Source organism: Mustela lutreola, chromosome 2 (genome assembly GCF_030435805.1).
Source record: "Mustela lutreola isolate mMusLut2 chromosome 2, mMusLut2.pri, whole genome shotgun sequence".
In the NCBI taxonomy this organism is placed as follows: Eukaryota; Metazoa; Chordata; class Mammalia; order Carnivora; family Mustelidae; genus Mustela; species Mustela lutreola.
This window is the reverse complement of record NC_081291.1, coordinates 204,958,585-204,975,912: the sequence shown is the minus strand read 5'-3', so window position 1 is coordinate 204,975,912 and position 17,328 is coordinate 204,958,585.

Genomic DNA, 17,328 nt, shown 5'->3' with positions numbered 1-17,328 from the left:
AAAATATTGATTAAACATGACTTCTAAAAAATATCTATTACTCTAGTGACTTTCTTGAATATTTTATAATGCAATTATTCATATATATTAGAAGTTAATGTTCTAAAAGTTCTGTTAGCCATGCATAATTCATGGGATTTTACAGAAAAAAATAGGGGACTTTTATTAAAAAGATAACCATTTATATGAGCTATATAGAGTCATTTTTCAGTTTATTTATCTTTATATTCTATGTGTTACTAGATTTCATTATCAAAAAATGACATGCCCACTGCTCACAGCAGCTGCAATCTATTAGCCTAATGGGTTGGAATTACAAGCTGCTTTAAGAACTGTCTACTGTGTGGCAAAAACGAATCTAAACCCGATCATGAAAAGTCTTGCCATTATTAAATGTGAGAAGTACAGTGTGTTCCAGAAGATGTTACTAAAGAGGCTTTACCATATTTGACTAACCCCCCAGGAAGCAATTTGATGTTTAGGCAAAGTAAAAGCTATTTGGGTTTTCTTGTTATTCTTTAGTAGAGCAATTGCACACTGTTAGTCATTGCCTAACAGTGTTAGATGTAAAATGGGTACTAATTAATTATCTTCTATTCCTATCAAATACTGTACATATGCTGTGTGCACATATATTTTATTATTACTAAAAATAGTACCTTGTGAAATTGCTTTTGTTCATCCACTCAGAAACAACTACAACACCACAACGAAGTATTGAGTGCCTGTTCTGTACGCAACATTGGAAAGGTATATTGCTTATAGACATGACCAGTTCCCACAAATAAATAACTTTCAAGGAAATAATCTTACATTCACATTCTCATAACTAATATGGAAGTATTCTTACCACGTCTTTACAATCTTGTATTCTCTCTGCTGTATACGTCTCACTTTTACCATATGCATTATCAACATTTTTTGTTTTATGAGTTCCCTGATCGGGACTGGCAAGTAGTAAGCCCTGGAGTTTGAACTTTGACATTCTTAAATCCAGTTTTGAAACAAAGAGAAAAGGGAAGAAGGAATGATTCCATTTTCATTCTAAGAGTTACCCAATATTGATATAGGGAGCATCTGCCTCGTAAGGTGAGCCACCTGCTGACAGGGAGAATTAGTGCTGTAAGAGAACCTCTAGAGGAGAGAGCTTGTGTGCAGCCAAATTTCCAAGAGGAAAGAGTCACCATTGCCACTGCTGCTGAGGATAGTTAAGGCAACATGACTCAACCCTTCAACCCTATGAAGTTGAAGTGGCACCTGGGTGGCTCAGTTGGTTTAGTGTTCAACTCTTGATATCAGTTCAGGTCTTGATCTCAGGGTCAAGTGTTCTAGACCCACACTGAGCTCAAGGCTGGGTATGGAGGCTACTTAAAACAAACAGACAAAACAAAACAAAACAACGTTACAAAGATGATAGATCTCTGGAAGCTCATTTGTGATTGAGCTACCACTGGTATTAGCTATTAGATCAAATAGAACTTACTCTTCAAACATTCAAATTTTCTTTGTGCATGTTAGTTATTACTCTATGGATAGCTCCTTCCTTACAAATAAATATAAATCATTGCTATGGACTAAATGTTTGTGTCCTCCCAAAATTCATATGTCCAAGTCCTATCCCCCAAAGTGGTGGTACTAAGATGTAAGGCATTTGGGAAGTGGTTCAGTTTAGATGAGGTCTTAAGAGTGAAGCTGCAGGGTGGGATTAGTGTCCTTGTACAAGAAGGGATCAGAGTTCTCAGCTCTCTCTGCCATATGAGGACACAATGAGATGCAGCCATCTTCAGGGAAGGAGGAGGGCTCTCATCGGAAACTGAATCTGCCAGTCTTGATCTTGGACTTCATAGCTGCCAGAACTGTGAGCAATAAATGTTTACTGTTTAAGGCACTCAGTGTATGGGATTTTGTTACAGAAGCTGAAGCCAACTAAGATGATCGTTTATACTTAAACTAAAACAAATAATGAAAAATGCTTAGTTAATTGAAGGTTTGTTTTTCATTATTAATATTAATACTATCAACCATAAGAGGAAGTGATCTTATTCTGAAATGTAAATCCTGGAAAGGGGTCAGGGAAATAGGAAATTTTTTCTTTGTTTGTTTGTTTGTTTTGTTTTGTTTTGTTTTGTTTTAAGTAAGTTCAATGTCCACGGTGAGGCTTGAACTTAACAACCCTGAAATCAAGAGTTGTGTACTGTACTGACTGAACCAGCCATGTGCTCCAAGAAGGGATATGTAATAAGTTGGACAGAATGGTTATCATAAAATTATGGTAAGCATTGAACTAAGTGTTAACATTCAAATTAGTAATGCTGAAAGAATAAAAATAAAGCAGCTTTGACATATGAACATTTTCTTATCTAAGTATCTTAGAAAAGGGGGAAAAAAGACCTGAATCATACTATCATAGTGTCTAATATTACTTCCAGGAGAAAGCTAGTCATTTAGAAACTTAAAGTATTTGCACCAGTTCTCAAGGACATTCTATTTTCTATCTCATTTTCTTCTCTTTGTCTCTGTCTCTCTTTGTCTTTCTCACCCTCACATGCACTTAACCTGTTCATCTTTTATCTTTTTATTTATTTATTTTTAGTAGACTCCTCCAGTGGGAGTTTGAACTCACAGCCCTGAGGTCAAAACCTGAAGTGAGGATCAAGAGTTGGAAACCTAACTACCTGAGCTACCAAGGCATTTTTTTTTTTTAAGCCTAACAACATTTAATAGTTCTCTGCCCATGTGCTTATAGTTTAGTTTGGAAGACAAAATATCTGCCAACTCGTTCATTCAACAGACATTTAACCAATGTCATTATTGTGTTGTATATATGCACAAACTAGGTAAATAGCAAGAATAAATGAAGCAGTAAAATGCGACATCAGACTCCAAAGAGAATAGGAGAATTGTAGATACAGTGAACTGAGATGAGCATTATTGAGATTTTATTGTAAATGAAACTTAGAAAGAAGATATAAATTTAGATATAGGTAGGAAAAATGAAAGCTCACTCTATTTGTGTGTTATGGTGAAAATTGGGCATGGGTCTAGAAAGGAGAAAGCATATTGACATTAAATATCAGAGGACACTCTAGGAAAAAAATATGGATGTGACAGGAGGACATTAGTTACATATTAACTCATTGAAAAAGACATTTTATATGGATTTATACTTAAGGAAATTAATGTGTACATTATTCCATACAATCTATGAAACTTAACAGAACCTATTGCCTATCATTTTATGAAATCAGTTTAAGTAGATCTCATTTAGGAAAACCCTTACTCCATCGTCCTGAACAGGAACAATTATGGGTCAGAGTACATAGATGTGGCAAGAGAGTTGGGGTGCAGATTCCATTTTCAATGCACTGTCCTAGGAATATAAACTAAGAGTAAAGCATTCTGGAAGTTGTCTAAGATCTATGATTCTTCACTGGTCAATTTTTCCCCCTATAGAACATGCCTCATTAGGATACATAATTATTGTCAAATTCTGGTGACTAACTTGAGGGTCTGTGACCTGACTTAGAATCACTTCATCCCCAGCTGAACCATCCAGCTTATGTCAAGTGGAACCACCCATTCCCACGTTGGTACCCCAAATCACATACTCATAAATGAAATAAAAGACTGTTGGTTTTGCAGTCCACTATGTCCTGTGGTGGTGTTTTACACAAAAATTGATGCTTGGAACAGATTTTAGTACCAAGAATGGGACACTGCAATAAAAAACAAAACAACAAAAAAAAAAACACTCAACTTGGGAAAAGCAGTCAGCAGTTACTGGAAAAACTTAAAGTAAGAAGACCTCATATACAGAATGGTTGTCATTTTGGTCTATGGATTTAATTATAAGTTGGCACATAGATTACCCAGGAAGTTTTTAGGTATTATACATTTGCATTAAAAGGACAGAAATGGTACAGAATGAAAAAGAAGACTGTGGGCTCCCATACTTTTTTTGGCAGGAGGAAAATGAAACGTTTCCCCAGTGGCAAACATAGATCATTTCTCATACAAATGCAAGAATGATTCAGAAAGAGGCACCTAGACTGCAGAGAATCATTCCCAAGGAACATAGCCGGATCTTAACCAAGGGACTGGCATCATATTTTTGGCTTGACTTCAAAATTGCTATGAGTGTGTGAATTTGTGGTGCCTCTTCTCCCACTCTTCTCATCTGAATGGGTGTGGTTACCTAAAGGCATGCTATGGTGCTGTGTTTTGGAAAAGTGGTTTGATAGGTAACTTTTCTCTGTAGTTAATAGGTCTTCAGATTGTAAGGTACGGGATATGGAGTGTGTGTGTGTGTGTGTGTGTGCATGTGTGTGTGTGTATCTGAAAAACTATAATCAAGAATCAGTATTCTACTTAAACCTGGTTCCTGAAAAGATCCTGGACATCAAAAGAGCATATAATAGGTAGAGGTTTTGTTTGTTTGGTTGGTTTTTTTGGTTTTGTTTTTAAATGTCTTGGAGCAGGAGATCTTTTATGCACCTTTCATATGGAGGTTCTGCATTAATTTGTGGTCAGATGGAATATGGTGTTTTAAGCCCTACATTGTTTGGTGGTTCATTATGCAGCAAGAGATTACCAGAACATAAAGTCAGCTGAGATTAAGGGCATGAGTTAGTTTGGAAGTTTCAGGATAGAGCAAAAGGTATGATTTTCATCTAGAATAAATGGACTATAAAGTTTAGTGGAATTGCTAGTCAGCCCTAATGGCCTTATTGTGAATAACAATTATAAATCACAGTTTATTTAATGCATTATAAATCATAATTTTAAAATTTTCCTGTTATTTTTAATGTAGGGCTTCCCTCCAACCTCCCCCACGTTGGGAGATACAGAGCTGCCAACTAGTATAGATACTGAGAGACACACAGAGAGAAGTCATAAGATAGGGTGTATAAGGCAACCAAAATTATGCATAGTAGAAACCATGATAAGTAGAAAGTATGAGGGAAAGAGGATCAATAAATATATTCATCATGAATATAAATAACATATATGTACATATATAAGCACTACAAACTAAACATGTTCTCCCAAAATTCGTATGTGGAAACCCTAATCTCTGCTGTAATGATATTAGAAGCTGGGATCATTTGGAAACTAATAGATTTAGATGAGGTCAGGGGGATATAATTCCCATGGTGGGATTAATGCCCATAAAAGAAGAAACTAGAAAGTTAGCTCATTAGAACTTGTTCCATATGAGGATACAACAAGAAGGTGACCATATGCAAACCTTGAAGAAGTATCTCAACACACACTGAATCTCCTGGCACCTTGATCTTGAAATTACTAGCCTCCAGAACTGGGAGAAATCTATGTTTATTGTTTGAGCCACACAATTTATGATACTGATGGTACTCAGTTTATGACGGTTTGATTTATGATTTTTTGACTTCATGATGGTGGAAAAGCGATATGCATTCCTTATAAACTGTACAATGAATTTTGAATTCTGCTATACTCCTGAGCTAGCAATTGATATGCTGTATGACCCTTTCTTGTGTCCCTGGGTAGTGTCAATGGCCTGTACCTCCCAGTCAGCCACGCAATCACAAGTGTCAACAACTAATACAATTACAACTATTCTGTACAACTATTTTGTTTTTCATTTTCAGTATGGTGTTCAATAGATTGATTACATGAGATACTCAACACTTTGTTATAAAATTGTCTTTGTGTTAGATGGTAAGGCCAACTGCAGACTAAGGTAAGCGTTCTGAGCATCTTTAAAGTGAATAGGCTAAGTTATAATATTGTATAGGTTAGATGTACTAAATGCACTTTTAACTTATGATATTTGCAATTTATGATCTTTATCAAAACATGATGCCCTTGTAACTCAAGAAAGGCCTATATCTAAGAATCTATATGTATATCTATATCCTTTGAACAGTAGAACAAGAAGGTATAAAATTTACAGAAAAGCAAAGGTGAAGGAAGTAATGTTGATTCAGAAATGTCTTACTTAGAGTCATTCATTCATTCATTCACTCACAAAAATATACTGAGTGTTTAAAATGAATAGGCACTGAGGCATCTAGGTAGCTTAGTCTGTTAAGTGACCAACTCTTGGTTTTGGCTCAGTTCATGATTTCCATGATTCCCACTTTGGGCTCCATGCTCTGAGAGGAGACTGCTTCTGCTTTCCTATTGCTCCTTCTCCCACTCGCATACTTTCTTTCTCTGAAATAAGTAAAAAAAATCTTTAAAAAATTATAAAAGTAAGATGAATGGGCTCTGTTCTAGGTATTAGAGATGAACTTATTGACAAAATAAAATACTAACAAACTAGTGAGGGACATAGATTTTAAATTTAAAAAGCATACACATATAGGGTGTCTGGATAGCTTAGTAAGTTAAATGTTGGACTCTTGGCTCTTAGTTTCACTTCAGGTCTGGATTTCAGGGTCCTGAAATGGAACCCTACCTAAGGGTCTGTACTTGGCAGGGAATCTGCTTGGGATTCTCTTTCTCTCCCTCTCTTCTCTCCCTTTCTCCCCCCAGGTGCTCTCTCTCTCTAAAATGAAATAAATAAATCTTTTTAAAAAATGAAAGTAAAAGAAGAAAGCACACATATATATATATATATGTAAAAGCAGGGAAAAAAACTTTTAAAATTAAATATACTAATACATATAAAATATATTGCAATAAGTAGAAATATATATATGCTATAGCAAGGCAAGTTAATGGGAAGTAGAATGGGTAGCTATTCAATTTGGTGCCAAGCTATTCTCTGTTAGGTTGTCAGGACATTCCCACTGAAGAAAGAACACTTGAAGAAGAAATGAAAGAAGGGAGAAAGTCACCGGAACAAACATTGCCGACAGAAGGGTTGGTAAATGCCTAGGTCCAAGAAGGGGGGTGTGTTTGAAAATTTTTAAAGGGCAAGTAACAGAAAAGGAATGAAAATAAGATAGATTTGCGATAATAGTGCAGACAAAAGTCATTGTTCAGGCAATAGGTTTTACTTTGAGAGAAACAGAAAGCCGCTAGCAGGCTTGGATCAGGAGAGTGACATGACCCAATATATATTTTAGTAGGATCGTTCTCATCTCTGTATAGAGAAGAGCAGAGCAGGAGTGGAAGCAGGGGTGCAGTAAGTAGACTATTATAGCTTCCCTGAGTCAACATCATGGCGCTTGGGACTATAGCAGTTAGCTGATTCACAATGGAAGGCAAGGATTACATAAGGAATAGAGTCTGAAAGCAGAGCCTAAGTCACTGCTGGTGGATTGCTTGTGAGAGATAATGATTTCATGTTTTAGTTTGTTAGTTAGTTCTGTTTTGTCTTGTTTCTCCCAAGCACCTGGATGAATGGTAGCTCGACTACCTGAGGTAGAGAACAGTATCATACGAGCCGTTTGGGAGCTGATGTTGAGAAGAATTCAGAGTTTGCCTTAGAATGTGTTAAACTTGAAGTACAATTTTGTCATCTGAGTGACAATTTCTTGAAGTATTTTGGTCTCTGGATAAATGGATGGAGTGTCAGGTCATTTGTTCAATTACAGGATGCAGTGGGAAGGGTAAATTGGAAGTGAGGTGTGGGAGGAGAGGTACTCCCTCTTTGTTGCCGAGATTCAGACACTAGTGTCAAATACTTAGAATTAATATTATATAATGGTAAGGAAAGAAAGGTATATTTTTGATAGGTCTGTGGATCCTGACACACAGGGCCCTTTCATGATTAAATCATTATGGTGGGATACTTGGTCTCTATAGCAATACCCAATCCTGAGCACAATAATTGAAAAGTATTTTTTAGAAAAATGTTACAGTGTAGAGGTAAAAATAATTTTTTACTGACTTGAAAGGGAGCTAGAAATATACAAGAAAAGTACTTGTTCATATATTTTGAAAGCATTTTATTGTTATGATTGATAATAAAAAATTCAACTAATTTATTTATTAGTTAGAAAGGATAATAGTTCAACAAATTTTCATTAATTCACCAGAACAGCATATCAAAAATAGTTTGAAAGTATAAATAGCGGGGCTCAATCCCAGGACTCTGAGATCATGATAATAGGTGCAATACTGAATGTTCCTGAAGTCTGGGTTTACATTTTCCCTGATGATTGATGACTTTGAAAATATATATATATATATATATATATATATATATATATTTTAAGTAATCTCCATGCACCAGAAATCAAGGCCTGAGCTGAGATCAAGAAATCAGCTGCTTACCCAACTGAGTCACCCAGGTGACCCAAATTCAAATATCTTCTGACATGTTAATAAATGTTTTTGATGACCTGTTTTGTAACATGTCTGATCAGGTTTTGGTCATTTTTGTTGTATCAAGTTATTGTACACTTTCTTCTTAATTTGTAGGCTTCTTTCTATAGTTTGGATATAATTCTTCAATCAGTTTTAAGAATTGGAAATGACTTCTTCATGTTAACAAATTACATAAAAGAGGCTTTGTATTTAATGTTATCTAATAATTTATTTATTTTTAATGCCTCCTGTGTCTTTGTTGTTGTTGTTTAAGAAAGCCTGTATCACCTTTCGACTACCAATGTATTTTCACATTTTTTTCTAAAAATGTTAAAAGTTGAGGCAACTGGGTGGCTCAGTTGGTTGAGCATCTGCCTTTGGCTCGGGTCATGTTCTCAGTGTCCTGGGATCAAGCCCCACATCCAGTTCCCTGATCAAAGGGGAGTCTGCTGCTCCCTCTCTCTCTCTCTGTCCCTCCCCCAGACTCATGCCCTTCTTTCACTCTCTCTCTCTCAAATAAGCAAATAAAATCTTTAATAAATAAATAAATATTTTAAAAGTTTTATTTTTATTTAATTTATGATTTGACAGAGAGAGACACAGCAAGAGAGGGAACACAAGCAGGGAGAGTGGGAGAGTGAGAAGCAGACTTCCCACTGAGCAGGGAGCCTGATGCAAGGCTCCATCCCATGACCCTGAGCCGAAGGCAAATCATGACCTGAGCCGAAGGCAAATGCCTAACAACTGAGCCACTTAGGTGACCCTAATATTTTAAAAGTTTTGAGTGGTAGACATCATTCTAAAAATGGTCACTGTCCAAAAATTTGACCCTTTTTAATCAAACACGAAACTATGCACAGCTGTGAAGTGATTCTGCAGAAGTTATTTAAGTTTCAGTTTGTTGACCTTAAGATTCAGAAATCTCCTGGTGGTCTTACTAGGAGCCTGTTAAAAGCAGAAAATTTCCTCCAGGTAGCAGAAGCAGCAGAAGTCAGAGTTTCAAAGTACAAGAAGTATTTGATGTACTGTTGCAGCTTAAACATGGAGGATCTATGAAATGTAGAGATCTCTAGAGGTTGTGAATGCTCCCTGCTAATAGTCCCAAGGAACTCGTGATCTCAGTCCTGCAACCACAAGGAACTGAATTCAACCAATGAACTGAGTGACCCTGAAAGAGGATTCTTCCCTGGGCTTCCAGACAAGATCCCAGTCTGGACAACAATTTGATTGTGACCTGAGAAAACCTAAGCAAAGACCCTTTCTGAGCCTATTCAGACTCCTGACCTATAGATCTGTGAGATCACAAATGGATATTGTCTTAAGCCACTAAGATTGTGTGACTTGTAATGTAGCAAAAGAAGCTAATACATTTTACCTTTACATTTCCATCTTTATTGTGAAGACTTAGTGAGTATTTAATTTTATTTCCTCCCTATGGATAAACAGTACATGATGGAAATTAGGTACACACTTTTGTTTTTCCATATAGCTGACTAGTTGCTTTAAAACTACTTATCATCCATTTTTAACCTAGCAAACTCTGTTTAATGAATATTAAACTTCCCTCCTGAATAATAAGGGATTTTATAATACTTTTATTCTCATCATCCTTGTTCTGATATACTAGTATTTTCTAGTATTTTTGACTTCTAATTTCAAAATTAACTACTGATATTATTATATTGTCATTATCATTATTTGTAAAGGTATTTTTATTGCCTTACATCAACTAAGTCCTTTATATATTTTATAAGCTCACTTTTTCCTCCAGGTAATTCTTTATTCATTATTCCTCACATCTCAGATTTTCCTTCTAAAATTATTCTTATTATGCCCAAATCTATATAACAAAGTTGCATTGCTTATGTTCCATATATTTTTGCATATTAAATATTAAAGTAGCAATATTCAGGGTCACCTGGGAGGTTCAGTCAGTTAAATGTTCAACTCTTGATTTCAGCTCAGGTTATGAACTCAAGGTTGTGAGGTCAAGCCCATTGTCGGGGCTCTAGCTCAGTGGGGAGTCTGCTTGAGTTTCTCTCTTTCCCTCCACCCCTCCCCCCTTTCTAAAATAAATAAATAAAATCTTTAAAAAAAAAATAAAGTAGCAATATTCAAAAGCCAAGTCTGAAGGTATCCTGTTAACCACTAGTACTACTTTAAAGATGAGAAGATTAAGCCCAAGAACCTGAGCTTTGTTAAGACCGCAAAGAAACTTTGCAGAAAAACTAGAACATTTCTGAGTCTCATCTTTTCTCCATTTGGTATCCTCTCCATGAGTCTCTGCATGAATTTCCCTATGACTTGGAAATATCTTGGACTCGTTTTCACCTCCACTTCTTGTAATAACATCTTGTCTGATTTCCAGAACTCTGAGAGAAGTTGGGTGAGTGGCTAAAGCACTGAAAAGGCTCTTTTTGAGTGCCTTAGCTTAAAAACAGTAGTGAGTATTGCTAAAGTATCTACATAGCCTTGCTTCCAAAATTTGTCCCAGGACTAGAGTACACTGACTGATAAAGTAACGATTCCTGCTCTGGCATCTTGCTGTTAGTGCCTATCAAATAAAATGTTTATCATTATTCATTTATAAAGGAAAACTGACTGTTGTTTTCTAATTATTTCCCTTGCATATGAGGAATATTACATTTCATTTAATTGATACACAGAATGAATAAAATCATCATATGAATATTTCATAGCATAGTTATAATTCTTGTATTTGAAGCTAACATTTAGACTATATTATAAAAGAAATTTTATATAAGTGATATCTTCTGTGTATCTACCAGGCAAAAGTAAAATAATAATAAAGCAAGATTTTTAGGAAAAAAGTTTATTATTTTTTTAATGTCTCACGATTCATCAGTTTTTAAATTACTTTTAGAAATAGAATATGTCCCACTACTTTAATTGGGTGTTCATTGTTTGTGCAACAAACTCATTCAGTGAGTTTAATTTGGAAAATTTCTAATATATGTATTATTATTTATTCTGCATTTCATGTCATCACAGAATCTTATAAACTGTTAGTGAATCCCATAAACCTAATTGATTAAATGTTCACTCAAATTTATGACTCTGATTAGACACTAAGTGTTTTGCATACAAATCATTTTATGCTGGTTGGGTCCTTTTAAAGCATTGCAGTGAATTTTATAAATGAATATTGACATTTCAATACTGCAACATTTTGCTAACACATTATCTGATAACAAAAATAAGCAAAGGAGTTTTAAAAAGAGGGCAATTTATTTTCACAAGTAAAGCAGCTCAGTCTCCAATCACTATGAGCAATTGAAGAGATTAATCTTTGGTTGCAGCTTCATGGTGCCTACCATAATGGAAGTGGAGAGAATCTACAGAAAAAGTCAGCATTGTTATCAAACAGCATCACATGCTACATGGAAATCATTCATTAAAGGAGTCAATAGCAGTAAACTTCACTTATTTTAATAAAATGCCCCAGACACCCCAACCTTCAGTAACTACCACCCTACTGATCAGCAGCTCTCAACATAAAAGTAAGAGCCTCTACCAGCTAAAAGATTATGACTCACGAAAGCACAGATGATGGTTAGCATTTTTTAGCAATTTTTTTTTAAAATTCAGGGAATAAAAAAAGAAAAAAAGAACCTGCATCGATTAGAGCTGTCAGCATCCCTTCTTCATATAGAGAGTGGATCTATGGTGGATAAATCCTGTAATCAGACTTCTAATGAGAGAAAAATAAAACACAGTTGCTTCAACACCAAGTATGCAATCAGTGTGCAAAAAAGCAATAGCTGCCTTCCCCTTCAAGTGATATTTTTTTCTTATATGACCATTTCCTCTTAATGGACTAGTTGCCTCAAGAGTAACTAGAGTTTCTGGTATTGTGACTATTTCTACCATGTCCTTTTTTTCTTTTCTTTTAGCTCTGCCTTGGACAGTCTTTGCTTTTTTATTGATCTCTGCCTGAAGCTTTGGGACTTATGTCCACCTGACATGATGTCATCCCAAGGGCACTTGTTCCTGGGGAATAGTGGTAGAAGGTCATCCAAACTTTGTTTTCAACTCTCTTCATTAGCTATACAAAATTCTATTAACACAAAGGATAACTAAAGGGACTTTTGGAATAGAGGAATATTATTTGAAACCCAGGGATAAATGTATTGTTCCAGCAGTCCAAGGGAAAACCACTCATGCACAAAAGACAAACCCTCCTCAGGAGAATCTCTAGTCCTACTCCCTAGAATTGTGATTTGTTTTTTGATTTGTTTTGTTTGTTTGTTTGTTTGTTTTTAAAGATTTTATTTATTTATTTGACAGAGATCACAAGTAGGCAGAGAAGCAGTCAGAGAGAGAGAAGGAAGCAGGCTCCCTGCTGAGCAGAGAGCCCAATGTGGGGCTCGATCCCAGGACCCTGGGATCTTGACCTGAGCTGAAGGCAGAGGCTTTAACCCACTGAGCCACCCAGGTACACCCCCTTTTTTTTTTTTCCTATTTTCCAAGAGTCTCATTCTTCCTTCCTTCCTGGGTATGTTTCTGAACTTCTCTCAAAAGCTTATTCACTACCATGAGAATTGTTTTCACTTAATGATTTAATCCTTCTGGCTACCAAAAATCCAAAGACAAAGTAACTCTCATCAGTGAATTCTAAAGTAAGAACTACCCAGTCAACAATAAAACCATGCAGAACTGATCAGCCTTCTTCCTCATCCTGTGGTAAATTTTAAACCCAACATATATGTTCACATAAACATATATACATCCAAAATTAAAGAAAAGGTATTAATATGAATTGGCATGACTGAACTAATCTAATTTCATGTTAAAGAAAATTTCTTTCCATCAAATTCCTAGATTTCCTTAACTTTAAGATGTTATTTTTATCTTTTTTCTCTTGTTTCCCAACAATATGAAAAGTCATTCATGCATGAAAAATCCAGCCCAATTAAAATGTCTCATCAGACTACAGAATTTCTGATGGGATACATTTCGTTTTGCAAAGATGAGCAGAAGCTTTGAAATTGATGTATGAATTCTTACTATTGGATGGTTTAAATTCTTCAGAAGACCAGCACTTCTCACTCATCTCTGGAAGTGAAAAAGAAGTATGATACGGATTTATTAAACTTTTGATTTTTCCAGAGAAAATTCTCTGGATGGCAAAATTAATACAGATATATACAATACAAAAAGATTTATATTAATACTTCCCACATAACTATATTGCAGTGCAAAAGCAATCAACAAAAGACCCTCATACTGTATATCCTTTTGAGTTGATGTGATATGTCAGGAAGAAGTAATGTGTTATTTTATTATAACCCTCATCTCCTGACAAGTTGACCACATTGGTAGGCATGCTACTAGGTAGTTCCTGTGACAGAACACAAGTTGTTCATGGTAAAATCTGGGATTTAGTACTCTCTAAGCCATACCTCCTTCAAATGTATATTACTAGGTACCAAAAGACTTGGTGACTTGGTTTAGAGTTAATAAAATCTCTTACTGGGTCACCAAAACCAAATTATATTTCATGTGCAAGTGTTAGTGTGGGAAAGGAACTGTTCACTCAGAAAGTTTACAACAACCAATACCCAAATGGATAGAAAATATTTTTGTGTCTCCTGTGTATAATACTCCTTTCCTTTCCCTAGGATATAATTGTGTGAGTTATCCAAAGTTGAAATTTATGTTTGAGTGGTTTGCTTGTATAAAGCTGGAGCACATCTTTTCAAACAAAGAACAACTCATACTTTTAAAATAATATTTTGGACATTGGTGTCACTGTGATCATGGTTGCTTCGTTAAATTTTGTTCTAGCCATCAAAAATTCAGTTCTGGTCAATGTAAGATAAGGTACAGTGGAAGGGATGAAAGCTCTTAATCAACTGGAGTGATTTGCTAACCTAAGAGGATTTAACCATTCATTTGGAAAACATAATCTGGATAGTTAAATATTTTTTTTTAAAAGATTTTTTTTATTTATTTGACAGAGAGAGATCACAAGCAGACAGAGAGGCAGGCAGAGAGAGAGAAGGATAAGGAAGCAGGCTCCCCGCTGAGCAGAGAGCCTGATGCGGGGCTCGATCCCAGGACCCTGAGATCATGACCTGAGCCGAAGGCAGTGGCTTAACCCACTGAGCCACCCAGGCACCCCTGGATAGTTAAATATTAATTATTGATTTCAACAATATGTAAGAAAAATTGCTTATCTAGTCTAATACAGTTAATCAGCGTAATAATAAGGATTCTACATGACTAGAGATCTTTCTTTTGTGGTCCCCTGGTTTACATGGTAAATGTCATTCTTCTAAGAATTATTCCTGCTAGTGGACAGCTCCAGAAGCAAGCCAGTGAGGAATGCTTGATCAGAGATTAGAAAACGTCATTTTGTCAAAATCTCTCCACAAACTGCTGAGTTTATCTTCCCCCTAAAACAAATTGACAGAAAGAGCACTTTGAAAAAATCCTGAACTTGAAATACTTGTTAGCTGCATGTTTATTTTAGTATATCTGTTATTTTATTATTAAAGAAAGTCACATTTATTGAAATTTCTATACTATTTTCAAAAATATATGTAATCTGAATTATGCATGCATTCCCATTTGTTAATGGAGCTTAACTTAGAAAAATATCCGTAGTCTTTATGGTTTATAGGCTTTCTATGTTATTTGCCAAAACAATAAAATACTGCTTTATATAATCAATAAAAAATAACAAATTACTTGGTTGGACAAACTAGGCAATGGTTCACTGTAAACAACTGAAAAATCATAAAAGACTAGTGAAATGAACTTCCCATAAAACCTGTCCATGTAATGAAATTTGCCAGTATATATGGCATTACCTTTCAAAATTAGAAACAATAACATGGGGTAGAGATAAAAAACAGAATCTAAGTGAATAACAGTGGAAAGTAAAATTTAAGTGTAAAATAAAAAAAAAATGTTTATACACAAACAATGAACTTTGAATTTAATACTGCTTAATATAGTTTTAAGATGACTATCACATCCAGCAAAATGTAGTAGGAATTTAAGACATGTAAAATAAATCTTTTAAGTTTATTTTTTTCAATCTAAATTCTCACTGTATAGTTAAACTGGGAAATCTTTACGAAATTACCTTCTCAGTGCCATGATAGGAACACGGCCCAAATATTAAGAACCCTATAAAACTCTATAGAAACATTATGGAATTTTAGAAATACATAATTAAGAATGATGAATTATAAATTATTATTTTTCTCTGCTTTGCTCTTTATTAGCTTACCAATATATCCTGGAATGCACTCTTATGTATTATACAAGAGATATCCTTACTCCACTTTTGAGCTAAAAAAAACTATACAACACCTCATTATGTGTATTTGCCACAATTTAACCATTAGTTTTATATTTATCATATTTGGGTGATGCCCATTCTTTTGTTATGACAATCAGTGTGTCAGCAAATAACCTTATGCATTTGTCCTTTTGCATTTTAATGGTCGTTTCTGAGAAGTGTGATGTTGGATCAAGGAGAAAAAGCATATGTAATTTTGTTAGATATAACCAAACTCCTACACTAGGGATTGAACCATTTTGAATCTTTGCTAGTATATCTTTCCCCTACAGCCCCACCAGCAGTTTATGTTGAAAATTTTTGGAGTTTGCCAATGCAATAGGTGAAAAGTCAAAAGCACTTCTGAAAACCAGGAAATCTCAGTTTTGCGAATGACAGTTTATATGCTTCTTTAAATAAATTTGTTTTTCTAAAAGTCACACCCCTAGAACTTCATGCATTCTCCTCTTGCTCTATACCTTCTGTCTTTCTTTAAAAAAGAAAAAGAAAAAGAAAAAAGAAAGTATACTATTTCTTTTTTAAAATCAGAATCCGAAGAAATTAATTCAAGAAGACACAGATAATTAACAAAACCACAGACCATCACGGCTTATTTTAAATTAAAAAGGAGTTGCAAATGCAAATGGAGGTCTTCTAGGACCAGTACTTTGATATAAAGGCCATATGGCTCTTTCTTTTCTACAACAAATATGGCAGATTTAAATGCAAGCTGTGTTCCACATTGTTCTTCTATATCTCAACTCAAATACTTCTGAGGATATATATGCAACTTTTGGTTGTGATCAGCACTTTGAAAATATTTTGTTATCCTACAGGTCTATATAAGTCATAGATAATTTAAGTAAATTTAAAACTTTCATTCTGAATGATGACTTAGAAGCTTCTTAAAACCGTTTTTTTACTCCTGTTACATAATGTAGAACAGTAGTTTTCTCCCTAATGTGTGACCGGTTCATGGATAAATTGCTATTTTATTTTGAGTTGATAATATATAGATTCTTACTACCAAAAACACATTTCTCTTAGAGCCAGAGATCCCGATTGTGTTTTAGCAACTAAAATATATGGAATAAATAGTGGGATTATATTTACATTGTATATAGGGCAAATAGAGATTTACCCAGAGTGGTCATAAAGTCTTAACTTAGTGCTTCCACTAGATTCGTGTTGTTTTCCTTGGGGTCTACTATAATTCAAAATGTGCTGAGAACATGAAGGTATATTTTCTATTTGGGGCTCTTTGAAGCTCTTTGTTCTCTTTGTCCATTATAAGCGAGCCTATAACTTTCCTGGTATTTTATAGGCTCTCCTCGGGGAAGAGTCCAGAGTAGATATTCTACTCTGTTGTTAAAAAGCTAATGCTAGAAACTAAAATCCCCATTTTCAGTGTGGTGTATTTCCACTTTCAAGAGAAATAAAAACAAATTCTGCTGGTTTCTTCTCATTGATGCTTATATTCATCATTGTTTGTCTACCAAATGACAACTCCTGTACATGTATTCTCTCCCACAAAATATAAGATATATATTATTACACATTTTACAGTTAAAGCATGAGGACCTGAAAAGTAAAGCAACTTACTTGTTTTCACACTACTATTTGACTGTGAACTTCAAACACAGTTCCCAAAACTTTTTTATTGCAATGGGCCACTACCATAGCGAAGTTCTGATGTGATTCTTGAACATTTTTGTAGTGTTTTTCCCTGGAAGATAGAAATGGAAGTTGTATGTGTGTGTGTGCATATGATTTTA